The sequence below is a fragment of the Meriones unguiculatus genome, chromosome 9 (genome assembly GCF_030254825.1).
Source record: "Meriones unguiculatus strain TT.TT164.6M chromosome 9, Bangor_MerUng_6.1, whole genome shotgun sequence".
Taxonomy (NCBI): domain Eukaryota; kingdom Metazoa; phylum Chordata; class Mammalia; order Rodentia; family Muridae; genus Meriones; species Meriones unguiculatus.
In genome coordinates, this window is record NC_083357.1 from 117,963,601 (window position 1) to 117,976,984 (window position 13,384).

The window sequence follows — 13,384 nt, forward strand, 5'->3', positions numbered from 1 at the left end:
TTAAGGCTGGGCCTGGTTCATGAGGCACCTGCCTCAGCATCCAGTGCCGGAATTCCGAGCACATTCACCACACACAGCACCACAGAGGCCAGACGTTGCCCTCAAGGCCCATCTCACCAAGGCAGCACACCCACAAACAAGTCCCCTCCAAGAAAACACACAAGGAGTTGCTAAAAGTTTCCAGCTGCCCACCGCTCCCTCGGGCACACTGAGCTCTCCAGGCACAAGCCCAGCGTCCGAGTGTAGAATTCTCTTTACATGTCAGACATAGCTTGAAAGAGAATATCTATTTTCAGGAAAAAAAAAAAAAAAAACTATTGAAAGTAGGTACCCTTTGCTGGCAGTGGTGGCCTTAGTCCCAGCACTTGGAAGGCAGAGGCAGGCGGATCTCTGTGAGTTCAAGGCCAGCCTGGACTACAGAGCAAGTTTCAGGACAGCCAGAGCCACACAGAGGAAACCTTTCTCAAAAGAACAAGACAAACAGGTAGGTATTCCTGGGAGCCGGTGAGATGGCTGAGTTAGGAGGACTGCCTGCTCTTCCAGAGGATAGACTTTAATGTAATTTCCAGCACCCACAGGGAGTAACTGCTGTAACTCAGCTCCAGTGGAATCCAGCGCCTCCAAAGGCACCAGTGCATATGTGCACAGGTTTGCATAGTGGCAAACACACAAACAAAAACTGAAAAGTAAATCTTGAAAAAATAAACCCACTTTTCAAGAGTAGGAACAAATTATAAACAGCCAAATGATAACCAGAATAAGTAGAAAATCGGAAGCACTACAAAAGTCCTCAGAGAGGCACTTTTCAAAAAGCCTAAGGAAGGTACACACATACAGAAGTTTCCTAAAAATAATAAACCAGGCTTGCAGTGTTACAGGACACAAGTTTTATATCCAAAAAGCATTTTATATGCTAGCAAATAAACAATTCAAATTAGGAAAACAATTCAATTTATACTACCATCAAAAAGAACATAACACTTATGCCCAAAACAAACTCAAAACTTGTACATTAAAAACTAGAAAATGTAACTGAAAGACAGTAGGAAGAGATTTGTCATGACATTGGATTACAAGATACTAAAATGAAACAAAATATGGAGGCACGTGCCTACAACCCAGCATGCAGGAGGCTGAGGCAGGAGGACTATGTATTTGAGATAGCCTGGATGACCAGCATAAGTCAACAGGGAGACTTTGTCGCACACACTAAATTGTTAAGATGAAAACAGTCCCCAAATTAAGTTATGTACAATCCCTATCAAAATTCCACTTGGATTTTTACTGCTAAGAAGGTTCCATAAAAGTCACATAGAAATGCAAGAAACGTAGACTATCAAACAGTCGTAACAATAAAAACTGGACTACATGGTGTTGGCCTGAGGACAAAAATCCAAACCAGTGACAATAATTACTCATTCCAAAATAAAAAAATACAGCATGAACAGAAGCGCCATGACCACCGGACGGCCAAAGGATGTTTTTAACAACCGGTGCTGACACAGCTTAAGATGCACTCGCAGAAGAATCAGCCCGTACCTGTGCGCGGAACCCTGTGTGCTGTAGCACACCAAAGGAGACTGAAGCTACAACTAGAGAGCACTTAGAGTGGAGGCAGACATTTTTAGGAACTTGAACGAGACAATGGCTTCAGGCAGAAAAAGTCAAACTAGATGCAGAAATGGGGTTCGTCTGAACTGAAAAAGTGTGTGTTTCCAACGACAAGCTGCACAGGCCCAGCCTCCAAGGCTAACTGCTGCCTCTTCGGGGTTTGCCGACCTGCTCGCCAGGGATCCACACGGCTGGGCGTGGTGGCTGCCCATCTCGCCCTCGGAAGGCCGAGGAGGGTCACGGGACCTGAGTGTCCAGCGCCCCTCCCGGCCAGACATGCGCAGTTCTGCCCTGGCCGCACATGGTCCCAGGGGGATCGGGGGAGGACTGGCGGACACGGGTGGGAGGCTCCGCGGAGGACGCCGTCTACACAGCTGTAGGAGAGTTACCCGCGAGGCGTGCCGACCTTCAGTGTGGCTGTCTCCAAACCATCCACGCCTGCTGACCGTCCCGCGCCTTGCCCTGTAAGGAAGCCTTGTACCCTCATCGACTTCCTGGTGGCCTATGTCACTGGCCTAGAGGAGGAGGTAGGACAGCTACCCAAGGGAAAGAGTTGTAGCACCAGGACATTATCAGGAAAGGCAAAAGGAGAATATTTGTAAACACATATAATGAGCTGGTACCCCAATTTAATAAAGAACCCATAACTCAATGATATGTTAATTAAATTTTTAAAATGAACGACGGACCCATTTGTTCATTTTTCCTATTTCTCCAGGAGTACAAATGTCCCAAAGCACATGAAAAGACATCGCAAAACATCAGCCATTTGGAAAATACAATTAAAAAAACCCAATAGGATGCCTTTTTACACTCTCTATAGAGGCAGGAAGTGAGGGAAAGACTCGAACCAAAGCATGCAGATAAAATGCCCCGAAATGAGACTCCTCACAGGTTGTGGGTGGAGGGTACTACAAAATAAAATAGCTTTTTAGAAAAAAGTTTGGGGATTCCTCAAATTTTTAAACATGCAATTAGTATGTGGCTAAATAGTTTGACCCCTAAGCAGGCACACAGGAGAACACACAAAATGTCCACACACAAAATAAGCACCAGATGTTTATAAAATTAGCATCACTCATTCTAGCCAAAAATTGGAATCACCCAAATTCCATCATGGATAAATGGATAAGCAAAATGTGGTGTAAGAGGATTCAACTATAAATGAGGAATATGCTGCTTCATGTTATAATATACATGAACCTCAAAAACAAGGTTGAATATAAGCCAGCAGACCGAAGGCCCCATCACACGTGATTTTCTACACAGCTCTCACCTCCTTAAGGGAATAAAAGACAGTTTATCTTGGAGTCAAATTTCAGTGACCATGGCCTCACATTTAGGTCACCCCAAATTCCATGTTCCAACATGGAAGTAGCTGGTTTCGTCAAGTTGCATTGTTTTGCAGGAAAAAGTAAGGCATAAATGAAGGCAAGTTTAAAATACACTGGTGTATGTCACAGAGGAGGAACCTGACAGAACAGATCCCAAAACTGAGGCAGACTAAGTCTCGTGCGACAGGCAGCTTTCCTCAGAGCGTCAGGGAGTTTATACTCGGAGGGCTAAGGGGCTGGAGTAAAGGGCACAGTCACCAGGACAGGCACTTGTGGCAAAAACGCATTTTCCATAGAGGCGTCTACAGTAGCCGGCTGTGATGAGTAAGCTAAGGTACACTCCCTCAGCTCCGCCACCCCTGGGAGGGGGCCAAGCACATTCCACAAGCTATTCCGTGTGTTTGAAGAAACTGAGGGCACAAGACTCTTGATTTGTTTGGAGTCTTCCCACAATTCTCAGAATTCTCACAGGCCTCCATCTTGGACCGGGTTCTGACAGGTGGGCACATCAGAGCGGTGGCTACAGCACGAGAAAGGAGCTTCTTTATGCACCTCAAGGCCATCTAATGGCGTCCTGAGCTGTGGGACTGGCGCAAGCTAATGTGCAGGGTTCTGAGAGGGGCACGAGAAAGTGGGCTTGTGCCGCTCTCCCCGAATGAGGACGCACGGTAGCTCTAAACCCAGGGGTAGCTTTGCTCATGGAGGAGAGGCACTCCAGGAGGAGCGCCCTAGGCTCCAAAAGGTTTTTATCTATTAGTCACGGGATGCCAGGCCCGATGCAGAGGTGGGCAGGGAGCAGGGGCTCCGGTTCTGACGCTAACTGATGTGGGGTAATAAGCTCTGGGCCCGCAGCATTCCCGCCTCTCCACCTCACTGCATTTGTAATCAGTCTTCACAGACACAGCGTCTTTCCAGAAAGTCTTGTTCACAAAATGTCCAGAACCAGAATAAGCAAATCCATAGAGGCAGAAACTAAGTTTAAGGGTGCCAAAGGCTGAGGAGAGGATCGTGGTGAAAGCCTGCTGGGAAGCATGGAATCTCTGCTTAGGGTAAAGAAGGGTCCTGAACTAAATAGCCTCGGGCCGTAAGACACAGTGTGAAAACACCTCAGAGCACACTGTGGTGACTTTGAACTTGACTCTGCCCACGCTGGGAGCCCGTGCTGGGAGCCCACTGTTAGGTTTTGAGCCCAGAAAATCCATCAGGACACGTGCAGCGCTCCTGTTTCTTTTCCTGCATGAAAACAGACAACTACATTTTCAAACCTTCCTCCTATGGTAAGCTAGGATTGTGCCACAAGATCTAGTTCACAGAAGTATACTGAGATGTTAGGTGAAACTTTTATGCCTGGCCATGAAGCTCCGGCACAGGCCCCCAAACCCTGTCTTCTCGCTGCCAGTCACCGTGGGAAGCGGGTGTGAAGGTGCTGGTCGTTCTGTATACTCAGAACCCTGCACACGGCTGGAGGAACCAGAAAGAACAGCCTGGGCAGTTGTCTCGTTTTGAGGTTGCGGCTTGGGAGAGAGGCTCCTCTCCGTGGGGTGTTAGATACGATAGGCCCTGGCTATCGTCGGGACGGGATGACTCACGGCTGGGACTCAACAGAATGGAGAAAAGAAAAAGAAAGAAGGAAAGAGGCTGGAGCGCAATCCCAGCACTCAGGAGGCGGAGACGGGAGCACTTCTGAGTTTGAGGCCAGCCTGGTCTATAGACTGAGTTCCAAAACCTACACAGAGAAACCTTGTCTCAAAAGATCAACACAAGAAGGGAAGAAATACGACTCTCCTCCAAATGTGCTTTCTAGCTGCTAAGGCCAGAACTAGAGCACCGCTTCTGGAGTGCCTCGTCTCCACGAGCAAAGCCCCCTCTGGATTTAGAGCTACCATGCGTCCTCGGCTGGGAGAGAGGCAAAGCCAGGAAAGGTGCCTCTGTTTTAGCAGGAGTGCACACTCGGGCCTTCCTCCCAGCCCACCTGCTACCGCTCCCTTTCCCAGGCTCCCTGGGCCGCGCCACACAGGGAGAGGGGCGGCTGTCGGGAAGACAGGCAGAGATTCTCGTGGGCTCAGCCCCCGTGGCTCCTGCACATCCGGACAGAGCATCGAGAGTCCACACTATCCTGCTGGGAACGCACCCAGCACACCAGGCGCTGACCTGATTTTGTTTGGAACTTACAAAAATATATTTGGCATATTTTTAGGAAATGACTTTACTTATATGTGTGTGTGTCACCGGCATGCCCACATGTACCATGTGGTAGTACCTCTGACCCAGAGGCCAGAAAACGTGACAAGCAGCTGTGAGCCAGTGACGTGGCTCTGAGGTGGTCAGGCCCTCGGCAAGGGCCACACGCACTGTGCGCAGCCCCTAGCAGGGCCCCACCACGTCAAAGATGAACTTCCCTCGGTGTTCCAACTACAGGCCACAGCACACACCCACAGAAATGAGCCTACCCGTACACCCCTGAATTATTAACTCAGAGCCTTGGCCAAGCTGCTGGCATGCTGAAAACACACTGCTTTACGAGAAGCTGTTTTCCTTCTATGTTCCTTCATGGTATGGCTGGACATTATCAGCTCAGTGGTTTTGAAATGATGTTTTTCCTCTATTAAATGTGGCTTTTGATCTTCCAACAATTCTTGGTGAGAAGCACTGAGGGTCTGGCCAGACATTTCACTTTTCATGTGTTATTTCCGGGACCCTCCAAGTGAGATCATGAATGTGGTGCTTTCGGGGGAGCTGGACTTCTTGCACATCAGCCTGGGGCTCCACAGGTGTGTCTGTGAGAAGCAGACCCCCGAACCACTCCCTGGGAGCCTGCCTTGTGGAAGATTAAGCAGAGAGCTACTCAGAAAGAGCTGGTGCCAGGGGTGTGGATAAGATGATGCCGCCCTGGAGGGTCACAAACTGCTCAGCACTACATCTTTAAAAAGCATGTATGTCCATATGTGTGTTTGTCTGTGCATGTGAGTGCAGTACCCACAGAGTCCTGAAGAGGGCACTGGATCCTCTGGAGCTGGAGTTACAGGCAGTTGTGAGCCTCCTGACACAACTGCTCGGAACTGGCCTCCGGTCCTCTCCCACTGGGTCTTGGCCACTGGGTGAGCTCTCCAGCACTTCTTCCTGTTGCTTTTTCCTTCTCTAGCATTACTTCCCAAAAACTCAGGACAGACAGGAATCTCACTTTTGTTGGGTGAGTTTGTACATGCTACATGTTATAGTTCTCCTGGGTCAGCTGTCCAGGATGGCCTTTGAACGCCTATGAAATATAGTTTATATAAACATCACAGTGTAAGTGATAAAATTAACATCTGGTTTTTGTCCCCTGAGGTAAGTTACAGTGAGGTAAGAGCAAGTGTGTGGACATCTGTAAAGCAGCCACAGCACTGTCTCGGGTGGGGTGAAAGGGCTTTACGAACTCGGAGAAAACGCCTGCTCTCATGTCACCATCTGCCCAGGATTGCGGCCTCTGCTTCTCTTAGGAATGGCCCGGGAAATGTTCTAAACACCCCTCCTCAGCCACAGAGATGAGTGGGCAGAATGGCCTGACCCCTCCTATTTGGAGGAGAGATTCTCACAGCTTTGTGCTTCCGGCCAGACTTCCCAGTCTTTCCAGACAGCAGGATTCCGGGCTGTTCTTGGCATCTTAGAGGGGCCAGGAGAATTTTGGATTTTTAACTCTCTTCTCTCCGCTCTGTAGCCACTAGTTCAGTCTGGCGAAGAGACAGGCAGATCCTGTTAGATTTCACCTCAGCAGCGTCTTATATCTTTCTTCATGTAACACGATGGTAACCATACCTGCTTTCGTTTGGGAGGTTTGCAAGGGCGAGGCTTTAAGATGCTGAAGATTCTTGGTTGTTTACAGGAGATTTTGTTTGTTTGAGACGGGGCCTCGTGAGCATGCCTGGCTGACCTGGAACTCACCTGTAAACCAGCCGGCCCCAAACCCAGAGACCTGCCTGCCTTGCCTCCAAAGTGCCAGGGTGAAGACTCACGTTGCCACGCCCAACTCAAAGAACACTCTTGTGACTTCCACAGTGTGCCACTCCAGGCTTCAGTCCCTAAACACCAATCGCACCGCCTGCTTTAGAAAACAGACTCTGGGAGGCTCAGCGCAAAGAAAAGCTGCTCTGCCGGTCCTGACTGTGCTTCCAACACCCCAGGCGGGGCCTACCACCGCCTCTGACTCCAACTCCAACGGTCCGATGCCCTCTTCTGGCCTTTGTGAGTGCCTGTATTTGTGGGCATATTCCAACATTCAGACTCACATATAAACATCATTTTTTTTACATAAAAAAAAATAAAGTATGAACTGGGTGTGGTGCTCTAGTTCTGTGCAACTCCATTGCGCAGAACGCTGGTGCTGGTACAGGCCCCAGGCTAGCCTGGGGTACACAAGGAGCCCCTGTCCCCGAAGGAGCCCCTGTCCAACTTCCTTTGCCCCTCAACAAAAGAAAAAAGAAATTATACAAATAAAATGTACTTGGCAGTGTTATAAGATAAATGTAAGTGGCGCACACCTGTGCTACAGAGTGAGTCCAGGACACCCAAGTCCACACAGAGAAACCCTGTCTCAAAAAACCAAAAAAAAAAAAAATTTTTTTTAAATGAAAAGGAGAATCTTACCTTACTCAAAAAGAATGAGAACAGGGCTGGCGAGGCGGCTCGGTGGCTGCAAGCACCGGCTCACAGAGGCCTCAGCGTTTGGGTCCCAGCGCCCACGTGGTGCGCTCACAGAGGACTTAGCTCCAGGCCCAGACTGGCCTCATCAGGCACTGGCACAGACGTGGCACATGTACATACTTTCAGGCAAACACTCACACACATAAAAAAGTAAATCTTTTTAAGAGAGTCCAGTCTTGAGGTGAGAACGAGACATCAGCTGTCTTGCTTGTCTACTTAACAGTGAAGAGTCAGAAAGTAACCTTTCAAATCTTGTCCTGGCGTGGGGTCGGCTCAGGCCGGAGGCTTCTTGCCTAGCTACACTTTGCTCCGGGCTCCATCACAAACTCCAGACCTCTTTATTGGAATGTTTCAGTCCTGTTCCTGATCACCAAAAGATGGTTCTTTTCCTCTCTTTTTGGCCATTCATAATCCAGTTTGCTCTCTTTTTCTAAGAACCCTGCCTTTCTTTGTTATGGGCGTCTCTGTAGTCCTGAAATATACAAACCCACACCTTCCTCCTGACAAGAGAGAAGTCACACACATACAGTTTTGGCTTTGCTAGTGCCATCTATCAGGATAGAGAGAGGACGTTTCGCTGCTGCCCCTCTTGTGTGTCCCTCAGTGAGGCCTTTTCTAGAAGTAGGCCGCGACCTACTTCTTTATCCATTCTTTAAAGATGTAAAGAAAGAGGAAAAACTCCTAACCTAATTTTTAAAATAGCTCCTGTTTCTAGCGGAGTGAGAGTTTGTGGAAAGGAGTTCTCAATAAAAATGGAAAGAAAGGAGCAATCAAATGTAAACAAACTAATAAGGAGACTTTAGTCAGATCAAGGGCAACAGTAAAGAACATTGAAAGGAAACTGTTCATCAAACTGATATATTGGTGTGCATGCATGTGTGTGTGTGTGTGTGTGTGCGTGCGTGCGTGCGTGCGTGCATGCGTGCGTATCTATGTAATCCACCTGGTGAGTTTGCTTTTTGTTTTTTAGACAGTGTCTTTCACTGGCCTGGAATTTGCCAAGGGGCCTATGCAGATGGCTGGCCACGGGCCCACAGGGATCTGCCCATCTTTACCTCCCCGGTGACTCTGTCAAGGTGTCCTGTTGGTGGAAACTATGAAAAGCCACTACTGCATGCAGCATCAACAGCCGTTCCAGGGACAGCTCCAACTCTCTCCAACTAGCTGCTGGGCAGGAAGAAAATCCTATCCTTCCCTCTGGGCTTCTGTGGAATTTCTTTTTCTTGCTTTTTTTCTCCACCTTTGGTGCAGCTGGTCTTGTCTCTGCCTCACTGTAGCGCTTGCTGTAAACAAAACACATAATTTTTAATTTGCCAGTAGCCTATAAACATGCAATTAAAATGAAACTGAAACTGTTCAAAAGATGCGTACTACTCAGCCCAACCTGTCTGGCTTCTCCACAAACGGAATTGCTTCCTGCCTGTTTGTCTGAAGGGGCGTGTACAGAGTGCCAGGAGCAGCAGAAGGCTCGCCTCGCTTTTTAAAGAAGAGAGTATCATCTGTGCAGACCTCCCTGAGCCTGGGCCTCACACGCCAACACGTGTGCGTCTCATTCCTGAGGATGGTATTGGGAAGTAGGAGGGCACGAATACTACGGCTTTTGTCTTCCTTTCCTTTGGGTTTGGATGGGAAGCAGCATTGTGCTTTAATGTGCTCTGTCACCAAACATTCTCGGAGCATTTTGGTCTAATAACTCAATAGGCTACAAGTTTCAGGTGAATGAACTACAGAGTTAGCTCAGGCTGGCCTCCAGCTTGCTGTGTGACAGCAGCTGACCTTGAGGTGCCACCACACCCAGGGCCTCCTCTGGCCAAGCAAACAAGCCACATTCCAGCCCCAGCCTTCCTGTCATTTCACTGGCCTCCCAGGGTGGCAGAGCACTGTGTTTCAATGCGCGGAGCTGAGAACAGCTAAAATCCCCTTCCAGAATGGCCGCCCCAGCAGCAGCGCCTACGAAAGCAGCGTGCTGGACCCAGTCACCGCAGAGTCTGAAAGGGAAGTTCCAGGTCAGGGGTCAAGCCCTTGAAGGGGAAAGCTCTCCAAACCCATCTGTGCTCACAGCAGCCTCACCTTCCTAGCAACATGCACAAGAATTTGTCTCAAACTGGGGAGGGGACATTAGTCACAGCCTTTTTGCCACAACCTTCCTCCCTTCCCAGGACACCCAAAGAGAATTGAAGGGACTCCAGCCAGCCCAGGCAAGGCAAACCTGGCTCTGGCAGGCCCCGCCCTTTCCCCATCCCCTCTGCCTGGCTAAAAACAGACCACATTCCTAGAGCTGGCCCCCAAGGTCTGGTCCCTTATTTGACCACTTCCTCCTGAGGCTGACCACCAAGGTCCAGCTGTCAAAGTACTGAAGTCCAGCAGTCAAAGGCCCCTTTGGCTCACCTAACTGACTTACTCAGTTGAAATCAAACACCTCCTCCTAACTCGGGTTTCCCGTTTTACCTTTATTTGCCTATGTGTGCCCACTGTCTCCTCTCTGTTCAGAGGCACCCCTCTGTCCCCCACCTCCTGGGACAAACACTCCTTCCCCTCTCCTTGTTTATTTCCCTTCTCCCTCCTGTCCTGCCTCCTACCTTTATCTCTTATTCCCTGTCCTTTGTCTCTCTGGACCAAGAAATCTCCTTTGCTGAGAACTTGGTCTTGGGATGTCCCAAGTCTTTATGGTCTGTATAAGAACCAAGGGCCCGGCAATGTGGTGTGGACAAGAACTTCCTGTGGACACAGGGAGAAGCTGTAAAAGGCAGCAGGCCCAAGGAAAGGCTCGGGGGTATAGAGAACACCCTAAAGCCGGAGGACTGGGCCCCCAGAACCTTCCGTGGAAAAAGCATCTCTTCCAGGCTCCAGGAAGGAAGGGGTGGCCTCAGCAAGTAACAAAAGTTCACGGAGGGGAAGAAGGGCCCTCCCCATCACTAAAAAACAGAAGTAAACAGTTGGTGGGGAGGACCTCTCTCCAGCCGAAGGGCAGAGAGAGAAGTTTGGAGTCCCCTTAGCCCTTAACACAATTGTCACTGACACTGCCCCAGTACCCAGCAGTACACACCCGAGGATGGTTCACAGTGCAGCCTTGCCTGCTCTCCGGCCAGCCTCGCCGCCAGCTCTCAGCGCCGCCGCTCCCTGCAGGCTGCTGGGCTAGGCCAGGTTGGCGTCCCTTGCTAGCCTGAGTCACTGCCTCACCTCTAGGGGAGCCGGGGATGCTTCCCTGGCTGTTGTGCCCGCTAAGCCTCCCACCAGGCTCCCTCCGCTCATTTTCAGTGTCCCTCGGAGGAGCGGGTGGACATCTCCAGCCAGCTTAAGGCGTAACCCTGCACGAGGGTCTTCTCCAGGGGAGAGCTAACCACTTCCGGTAGCCACTTCCGGGTGCTTCCTGTCCAGTCCCAGCGCTCACGCGTCAGTTGGTGACTAGTCGTTGCCTGGTGCTGCAGACCTGGCCGCTGCGTGTGTGCGCCCGGGCCCTTGTCACCCCTATTGGCACAAGGCTGTGCGCCCTGCCCACGCAGGCACTTCGGGAGCAGATGGACGGGTGGGGTCCCTCCAGCCACGGCGGCCTGGGAGCTTGCTTCTTAGTGCCTTCCCACACGCGTGCCCTCTGTGCCCACGTCAACGTCCGCAGATCTCAGAACACTTGAAAGCTTTTGTGTTTCCTCTGGAACACTCTGCCTGTGTGTGTTGTGGGGGGCAATTCTGAAGATAAAAGGGGCTCAAACCTTCGACCAGTGAGAACACTCGCTTGTCTGATTCCCCGGCTTTGGCTTTGCCAATGCTCAGACGTGGTTCTCAGAACTCTCTAGTGGGTTTGAGTTGGTGTGTGTGTGTGTGTGTGTGTGTGTGTGTTTAGAGACAGGGTCTCGTCTATCCCTAGCTCCCCTCAAGCTCTTGGCTCAGGGTGGGTGTGAACTGCAGGCCCTTCTGCCTCCCCCTGCTGTGCTGGATTACATGTGTGACCCCGCACTTCCTAAAGAGCAGTACATGGCTGGGCCAGGCCAGCTCCCCAGCCACACCCAGCCCTTCCCTGTTCACTCTCCCCCTTGCTGCAGGCATCCTGAGACTCGCCTCTACCTCAGTCTTCCGTGTCTGTGAGTGTACAAAGGTCAGGCCCTCAGGAGGGTACCTGGTAGATGTCTGCCCTGCGGGGAGAGGCTCTCCGGGAAGGTCTGTTAGGATCCATCTCCCTGGAGGGGAAAAGGCCTTGCAGCCAGAGGTCCCGAAGAAAGCTCTAAGAGACGAACTGTGAAAGGAAGAAAATAAAAGGAATGTTCCCCCTTCTGTGCCAGCGTGCTTGCAGATGTGCAGGGCTGTGTGCCTGTGGTCGGTTATGAAATCACTCGCTCGGCTGAGCCAGAGTGTCGCCTTTTACGGATGCTACAGCCCAGACACACTGGGAATGATTTCCATCATGTCCTCTGCAGAGTTCGCAGCAAAGCCAGAGATAACGTGAGACATTCAAACCAACACTGTGCTGGGGTGTGCTTTTATACACACTTACGATCAAAGCCACCATGAAATGAAGCTAATCGCCCATGGCCAGTGTGCCCAACCATCCCCGGTTTTATGACAGGTTGGCACTGAATTAGTGTGTTACACACGAGGAAATGAGTCACGAAAAGAACGTGCTAAGGCTATGCTGCTGTCTGGCAGAGCTGGGAGACTCCTCCACGCCCTCCTCCTGGCGGGATTTCTAACACAGCTCCACACTCAAGTCTTCCTGACATGCCATGTGGCGAATGAGAAGGACCACTGGCGATGGGGAAACTGATGACACGGTGTGGTTTAGGTCAATGAAAATAGAAAATCAGATTTTTAAAAACAACTACAGGGAAGCTGAGTGCACACCTTTAATCCCAGCACTCTGGAGGCAGAGGCAGGTGGATGTCTGTGAGTTCAAGGCCAGCCTGGTCTACAGAGAGCATTTCAGAGAGAGAGAGAAAGAGAGAGAGAGAGAGAGAGAAAGGAAGGAAGGAAGGAAGAAAGAAAGAAAGAAAGAAAGAAAGAGGAAGGAAGAAGGAAGGAAGGAGGAAGGAGGAAAGAAGAAGGAAGGAGGAAGGAAGGAAGAAGGAAGGAAGAAGGAAGGGAGGGAGGGAGGGAGCGAGGAAGGAAGAAGGAAGGAAGGAAGGGAAAGAAAGAAAGAAAGAGAGAGAGAAAGAAAGAAAAAGAAAGAAAGAAAGAAAGAAAGAAAAAGAAAGAAAGAAAGAAAGAAAGGAAAGAAAGATGTAACTGGGCATTTATTCAGGATGATCAGAACCAGATTAATTTTTTAAAAAATAAGCGCTGTCTACCTCGCAGGCTCTGTCCCCGAGAAGTCTTATAACCGTCTAACCTGTGGCTGTAAGAGGACAAGCCAGGCTGATGGGTGCCGGAGTCACACACGCAGCTTGGATGAGGATGAAGGTCTGCGGAAGGGCGCGGCCCGGCAGCCTGACAGTGCTGAGAGAGAGGCTGCCATAGGTGACTGCAGACTGAGGTATGAGAGTCAGAGTCAGGAGAGCGGTGATCCAGCCGGAGAGCAGTAATGACTGGCAGCCCTGGGACCAGTTAAAGAGACAGACACTTGCACTACAAAAGTGAGTTCAGAAGCTAAGAAGCACTTGAACTCAGAACTAAGAGAAGGAAAGCTGCTCAGTCACTAGTACTAAAACCAAAGTTTTTGAAAACCCAGTAGTGTTGTAGCAGGCTTGATGAAAACTCTCCTGACACGGCAAGGACAGGGCTGGACCCAAAGGAGAGATGAGAAGTTATTATTATTGTTGTTATTTTAG

General features: G+C 50.1%; 1 long non-coding RNA gene across 1 annotated transcript; it reads right to left on the minus strand.

Moving 5' to 3' along the window:
- Window positions 1-7,818: 7,818 nt before the first annotated feature.
- LOC110552815 (uncharacterized) lies at window positions 7,819-13,085 on the minus strand. The gene is made up of 3 exons (XR_002476677.2): window positions 12,946-13,085; window positions 11,740-11,856; window positions 7,819-8,908 (listed from the first exon to the last, which is right to left on the minus strand). It is a non-coding gene; the product is annotated as an uncharacterized LOC110552815 (long non-coding RNA).
- Window positions 13,086-13,384: the final 299 nt, after the last annotated feature.